The sequence below is a fragment of the Rhinichthys klamathensis genome, unplaced genomic scaffold, assembly GCF_029890125.1.
Source record: "Rhinichthys klamathensis goyatoka isolate OS25496 unplaced genomic scaffold, OSU_Roscu_1.1 h1tg000020l_1, whole genome shotgun sequence".
Taxonomy (NCBI): Eukaryota; Metazoa; Chordata; class Actinopteri; order Cypriniformes; family Leuciscidae; genus Rhinichthys; species Rhinichthys klamathensis.
In genome coordinates, this window is record NW_026606571.1 from 2245558 (window position 1) to 2253349 (window position 7792).

At 37.2% G+C, this 7792-nt stretch overlaps 1 long non-coding RNA gene across 1 annotated transcript; it reads right to left on the minus strand.

The window, feature by feature from the left end:
* Positions 1 to 3947: 3947 nt before the first annotated feature.
* On the minus strand, positions 3948 to 5013 carry LOC130074310 (uncharacterized). The gene is made up of 3 exons (XR_008804596.1): positions 4938 to 5013; positions 4654 to 4809; positions 3948 to 4181 (listed from the first exon to the last, which is right to left on the minus strand). It is a non-coding gene; the product is annotated as an uncharacterized LOC130074310 (long non-coding RNA).
* Positions 5014 to 7792: the final 2779 nt, after the last annotated feature.

A 7792-nucleotide genomic window follows, 5' to 3' on the forward strand; every position in this document is an offset into this window, starting at 1 on the left:
TGGGGTCCAAAATGGCTGACATTGGCTTTTAAACATATCTCTATTTTGCATTCTTTTAAAATTGAATGCGTTTTGTTTTTTTCAATTGAAGATTATATCGCATCAGCATTGTGAGTGAAAATCTGAACTGACAAATTATAATATGAATTTCTTCACCGTATATTAAAGGTAGCTAGCAGTTTGTCTTGAAATCTGAACGCTCCAAATTTAATCTTATTTTATTTAGATTTCATTCTGTTCTGTTCCTTTACTGCAGTGTTGCCAAGTCTGCAGCTTTCCCACAGAATTGGACTACTTTTACACTGTTGCCGCGGGTTGTTTGTTTAGTCTACGTTTTTTTTAGTCCCCACCCCCGGAACACGATAGGGCTATTTGGGCTGGTTTTGTTGTGTAAACCTGGCAATTGTTCTTGCATGTGCATTTTCAGATTACGATTTACGGTTTACGATTCTCAAACAAACGAATAAATTTGCGATAAAATTTTCCATTGTTCTTTGAATCTGTCATTTCAATAGGAACCCACGCGATCTGGAATTTTGCATGAGGGTGAAAAATTCCATGAAGATTTTATAACAGGTTCAAGTTTGACATGCAAATTTGCAGAAATGGACTTTCGTGTGAGCTGTGCTTCATACTTTGCTACACTCTTGTCAATAGCAAATGGACCGTTTTTGCCGCCAATATTTGTGGCCGCACATTTAGGAGCCAGTTCTTTTTAGCTAAACAAAAATAACTCTAAGGTGTTACAGATAACTTTTCTAGAAAGCTGTTTTGAATTGCTGAAACGAACTTCGTTTTGGCCTGATTTTGTTCGAAATTATGTCACATCGGTTCGTTCTTCAATTTCGCTTAGATTTTTTAGTAAATCAAAATCAGTGAAGTATGATTGGTGAACTCACTGTAAAAAAAGTTGCTGCCTTACATTTTTAAGTACAATCAACTTAGATGTTTAAGTCATTTCAACTTAAATTTCATTAAACTGACTTAAAAATGAGTTGAATCTTGTATAACTTACATTTTTTCTAACATTGATTCACTTATTTAGATGAGTTAAAGCAATGTAAAAACATATGTTGTCAACTTATTTATCATATAATTTTTACAGTGTAATAACTCTCATGATCTGGTTCTTTTTCTTATTGAATTAAATACAGCACAGTTAAACCTGATTGTCAACCGAATGACTGTTACGAGCAGTTCTTTTTATTCAATAGAAATAGAATGAACCAGAAACACTAAGAGAATAGTCAAATTCCTTAAAATTCACATCCCTAATTTTATTAGTTTTGTGCAGACTGCAGGTGGGAATTTCCTTATATGAGAAGCATTTGATGAGTGCTTATAAAGAGAACTGACTACTGAGTTTAAAAGACACTGATCTCTGACCCCCACAAAAGTGATATGTTGACATGCCGTATCATGCCCTTGAAGTAAAAGCCCCCTTCATGCCCTTCTGTCTCACAACAGAGAGCGATCAGGGGCAATGTCTCCGCCTTCACATACTCACACACACACACAGACCCCCATCACTCACCTGCAGACGACCGTCCCAAGAGACAGTGAGGTTAAGCCCTTAACGGGTTAGAGCCCATTACTGCAACTGCAGCTCTGCAAGGGTCACTGCAACTCTGGAATGAAACCAGCACAACCCAGAAACACACAGAATGCTACCAGAACATTTGCACAAAACTACAGTACACACTTAGTCTTAAATTTAGAATGCATTTCTGAGTTAAGTGAATTTTGAATGCAACTTTTAAAACTGTTTCTAAAGCACTATTATTGTAGGTTAAAATAGTGTTAGTCTAAAATGCCGTGGCAGAAATAATCAATTTAAACATTTAAATTTGGTAATTTGCTAATTCTGTCACCTTATCCATCTAATATGCTGATCAAGAAACATTTCTTATTATTATCAATTTTTATTCAGGATTCTTTGATGAATAGGAAGTTCAAAAAGAACAGCATTATTTGAACTATAAATCTTTTGCAACCTCTTTTGATCAATTTAAAGTGTCCTTGCTGAATACAAGTATTAATTTCTTTTAAAACTCACAAAAATCATACTGACCACAAACCTTTGAACGGTAGCGTATATGAAATCTGTTCAGTGTCTCAATTGCTCCTTTTAGCAGTCAGATAAAATGAAGAGCAAATGCTTTTCAGATGTTTTTATTGAGAAAACCCCTAATGAGTCTTTTTTACTGTTTCTTAAGAGATCTCAATATTATATATATATATAAACAATATCATAAAGTGTTTCAGCTGTGCCAAGTCTGAAATCAAAAGTCACCCCCATGTAACTTTTTCCCCTACCACGGAATACAAAGGAATTGTCATCAAAATATGAAAGCTTCTCTTTTTAATACAACAAAAATAATAATGCAAAGTTCAGATGTAATTAATTTTTTTACTCTAAATAAAAACTGCACCGATAGACTTATATGACCAATATTTCCTCTTTTATAAAAATCTACAGGAAATATATGAGAAAAGCTGCTGCCCGGACACAGTCATCTTTAGGGTTGACTGGATTTGTTACAGTTTCCTGTGGAAGCAATATGGGGCTTCTCCCTGATGGCTAGCAAACCGTAATATATTGAAGTAAGATTTATCCTGGGTTTTATCAGAAAAGATGGTCACGGTATAATCGGGTGAGATGCTCAGTTCAGCCTCTACACATATCAGCTGCAAGCCTGAACACCAACCGAAAGATTTGGCTCTGTTAAAAAGCTTCACAGTGATATAAAGACCAGTTTCTTCTTCAAAGGCTTTCATGCAGACTCTGGTGAAAAACATGTTGCTTTGAAGAGGAATAATAATTATAATATCTCTAATAACTATATTGGGTGGAGAGGTGAAAACAGAGAGACTAGTTTGAGAAGATGGGTTAGAAAATGTAAGCAAAATAAAAATGTACAAAAATCATACCATTTATATTTTTTGGCTTGGTAATATGTGTTAATGTTTAAAGTTACTTATGCTCACCAAAGCTGCTTTTATTTAATAGAAAATATAGTAAAAATTGTAATAGTGTGAAATATTATTTTAATTTAAATGTATTTTTGTCTAATTTTAAAAGTGTAATATATTTAAAAATGTATTTTATTCCTGTGATGCAGCGCTGAATTTTCAGCATCATGACTCCAGTCTTCAGTGTCACATGATCCTTCAGAAATCATTCTAATATGCTGATCTACTGCTCAAGAAACATATAGCCTATATTATCAATGCTGAAAACAGTTGTGCTGCCTAATATATTTGTGGAAATCTTGATAAATGTTTTTCTTTGATGAATAGGAAGTTCAAAAGAAATAGAAACATTTTGCAACATTATAAATGTATTTATTGTCACTTTGATCAATTTAATGCACACTTGCTGAATAAAAGTATAATTAAAGAATAAAAAATCTTTCTGACCACAAACTTTTAAATGGTAGTCTATATAAAAAGTCTTCAGTCTCTAAATTGCTCCTCTTAGTAGTGAGATGAAATGGCGAGTCTTAAGTGCTTTTCAGATGTTTTTACTGAGAAAAGCCCTAGTAATGAGTCTCATTTTATCGTTTCTGAAGAGATCTCAAGAATATCAGAAACTGTTTCAGCTGTGCCAAGTCTGCAATCAAAAGCCAGAGATTTAAATATACCCCCCCCCCCCCCCCCCCCCCCAAAAAAAAAAAAAAAACGGAGATAATTTGATAACAAAATTCAACATAATTGAGGTTTCCATTAAGTCTCATAAGAGTGTACGGAATAAATCACATCCTCAGAGATTTGATCAGATTTGATTGTTTGTTTATTTGATTTTAGATTATTAAATCTCACCATCTGTCATATATCAGATATATGCTAGTTTTCAAGCACAGCAATTAAGAACATTGTGTTCCATGCGTCCCCATCCACACATGCCCAATAAACCTCATCTTATCTGACACGCACACACACACACACACACAAACAATGAGCTCCTCATATACCTGCACACACAACAGTTCAGCCACTCTGAACCTTGTGACCACTGTGACCTTTCAATTATTGATCCTCTCCAGCACCCGTAGTTCCTCTCTCCCACCGGCCGCATATTAAATTCCTGGCTCTCGCATACCTGCAGCATCAGCAGAATAAACGGGGGTGATTCATCTGGGTCTGTCAGCACAGTGCAGGGTGAGAGGATATTTCCCTACCTAAAAACAGAAACATTATAGCTCACACTGAAGAGCAGCAGAGGTGTGTTCATGTCAAAGTCATTCTCTCGAAATCACATCCAGACAGCGAGATAGAACTACCCGTGCTTCGTCATTTACATCAATTTTTATGTTGCAGCCTTTGATTGTTTTAGTAAAATTAACAGATTTCCACTTTTTTTCTTTTTGTTATATGGAGGTCACATTAATAGCTACTTGGAAACATTTTATAGTGTCTTTATAAACATTTTTTATCAATTTTTATTGTAATCTAGTATAATGTATATATACATTTGACTTATTAGACTTATTTAATCGCAACTAGTTTCCAATCAATTATTATAAAATCACACTAAAGTCTTCTTATATTCATTTTATTATAATTTGTATTATCACTATACATTCTGATGTCATTCCCACACCCACAGGAAACTATTAGTGCATTTCCTATATTGGATCTTCCAATATTCACCAAATAGTCTGCTCTAATAAAGACGTCATCATTCCCAATTCCCTTATTCCCGCTGTCACGCTGCCACAGAGTGAACAGACCTGTCCAGAATAGCCCAGTCTCAAAAAGTCTCCAGTTGCACTCTTGTACCAAGCACAGAAGTATTTTGGGAATCTGCTGTAGGATAAGATGAGAACAGCTGCTGGTTAATTTTAAGTTTAGTGTCTGTGGATCTGGGTATATGAAAAATGATTCACAATCCAATGGTGGTTCACAGTAGTGTAGAATAGCATAGCATAACATACCAGTTTCAAAATGATCCCATAAGTCATGCGCTAGCATCCCTTGAAGGGGTTTTACTCCAGGTGTCAGACTACAGGAAGTGGAAAACAGTTGACTGACTGTGAACTATGTTGAAAGATAGTGGCAAAGATTTTATTTTAAGATGGCAATTAAACTGCTTGTTTCTGTAGCTGTTTCTGTTTACCGCTAACAATGCCAAGGTCATATGTTTGATTCTCAGGAAATGCATACTAATATTTGACTAAATATCTTTAGATAAAAGCACCTGCATAATTGTTAAAATCATTGCCAATTGCTGTCCGCAACCCATTTTAATTGTGTGATTGCATTATTAAATGAAACAGGATACATTTATTGATTTTAAACTTCTGGGAAATTACTAGCCTGGTTAAAACCAAACCATTCTCAGTTGTAACTGAGTTATGGTCTGGCAAAGCATTGGTGGTACATGGGTGCATACAATTGATCTGTAGTGCATATATTATTGCATGTTAAATGTAAATTATACATAATTCAGTTCATGCTTCTGGGAAGATGCTTGTATTATATGATCTGCATCTTCATAGTTTCTTTGTTGCATTTGGTGCAAATTAAATGGAAAACGTGTCTAATCTTGTTGCAAAGACTGGCATTTAAGTAAGATATTATATGTCGGACATCTAGACTTTCAGCTTATTTTTTTTTTATAAAGAGCTTTGGTAGAAACAAACAGAACGGTATAATGTGAGACCGTATCAAATAAAATGCTCTCCCTTATCAGACATTAGGTTAGAAAGAGTGTCACAGACCAAATACACTTGTGCAGCTGAGTTCATTAGCGTTTTTGCTTTCTAGTTTTGATACATTTTGTGTGGTTAAAATCATAATGTCTGGCAGGTCTTTGTCTGCTTTTCTAGGTGATCATAACCGCTTTCATTCTTGAATTTGATCCACCCAAACAGTAGCCTGGTTAATACCAGACCATTCTCAGTTGTAACTGAGTTATGGTCTGGCAAAGCGTCATAGACAAATCATTTCCAGAGGGGCGTCACCAACGGACGTCACGGATAGACCTAAACCCAATCAGAGTGATGAAGGAGATGACGTATGCAGAGCGGCGGAGAAACATCTCCGAGTGTTGTTCTTTGCTCAGTTTGTAACAAAAAGGAAACGTTCAAATCGCTTAAAACAGACGCGATAGCTGATTCGAACGAGTGATGTTCGACCCGACGCCGGCATCCATCTTTGTAATGTAGGCTACAAAATCTGCTTCAAAATCCCAGCGCTGTCATCATCGTGTAAAGCCCGCCCCAACATTTCTGATTGGTGCCTCGATTTCGGCGGATTGGAAATGAGCTTGAATGAGCTCTTTGCCAGACTAACTTTCAAAGCAAATCTAAATTTGCCGGAAGTTGTCTGGGTTTTCCCAGGCTAGGAAATTACTGGATTGTGGAAAGGAAAGAAAAACACATTTATAGCCAGGAAGGACAACTGTGGTAACACAAATAACCCCCAGGCGAGATGCTGTACCCATTTACCTCTATGCAACAGCAAAGTGCACACTGGGACATATAACTGGGACACTGGGACTGCACCAAAATCCGAAGGTGATACAATAAAGAATGCGGTTGTCTCATTTCCTTCAAGACAGACTCTCTGAACTTTGACTCATAATGCAAGGCTAAGAAAAAACGCCACTAGTGGTCAACAGCACAGGCAGAGCTGCACCATTATTTACTCGGGAGAAGGTGCAAGTGGCCAGCTGGATCAATTATTTACCTATCGACAAGCTACAAGGATTCAAAGAGGCTGTGTTCATCCTATGCCAAAAACGTTTATGGCACAGGAATGCAACAAGAAAGCATTTTGGAGGAAGCTGTCAGATAGAGTTCAGCCGCACAGTGGCTGTGCCCAGCAGGAGATCATCAGCCAAGAGTCAAAAGAACAGCGGGTTTCCCAGCGCTCGCTGCCTGTTGAGTGATAGATGCTTTGCCAGGCTATGCTGAGTCTGCTGAGTCACTGCATGCCCGTCCTATACCCTCACCAGAGGGAGGCCTAATTAACTGTCTCAGCTGGTCAGTTCTACCTGTTAGACCAATGTGATGTATACCTGACTGAAAACAGAGTTGCTGATTCTAGTTCAGTCGACTGAAATCCATGTCGTAATCACGCTGTCAATCTACCAGAGGTAGAGGCGTTCTTGTACTCCGCCGTGGTCAGTTCAAAGTTAATACGCATTTTGACAATCCACTATAATAAAGCACTAAATCAAAGAAACTCCAGCACTATCAGCAGATTCTAAAACGCTCGCGGCAAACATCACGGCTTGCGCCTTTAACATTCAAAATCTGCTAATTAAAGGTAGAAGGTAGTAGCTACTTCCAGTACTCTGAACTGCTCCGGTCTATTTTACTTGTAGTTCGTATTTACCTTTTATAGTATAAACCAAATGCTGGACTCTTATTGTGTTTATTTACATTCAAAGGCAGGGTAGGTGATTTGTTCCAGAAATTTTTTTTTGTTATGCTATAAGTCTCTTCACATAATGATAGCAATCACTAAGTTAAGTGTCTAAATGTATTTGTATATATATACAGGCCTATATTGTCTGTGGAAGGTGTAGTAGCCTACAATGTTCGTCCAGTCATTACATTCGGTCTGAATGCAATGATACGATGGCCTACCTGCCTGTTAATGTATGCATTTTCATACCTCCGCGGACCCTGCTCGCGCAGACACATTATACAGGTCATCAGCAAGCTTCATGCTATGCAGAGACAGACGTCAGTCATCGAGCACCACAACCGAAACAGCAGCCGCTTTTTACAGTTCCTCCTGAACCAAAACAACGAGCTTTGGCTGCATTCACCACATAACT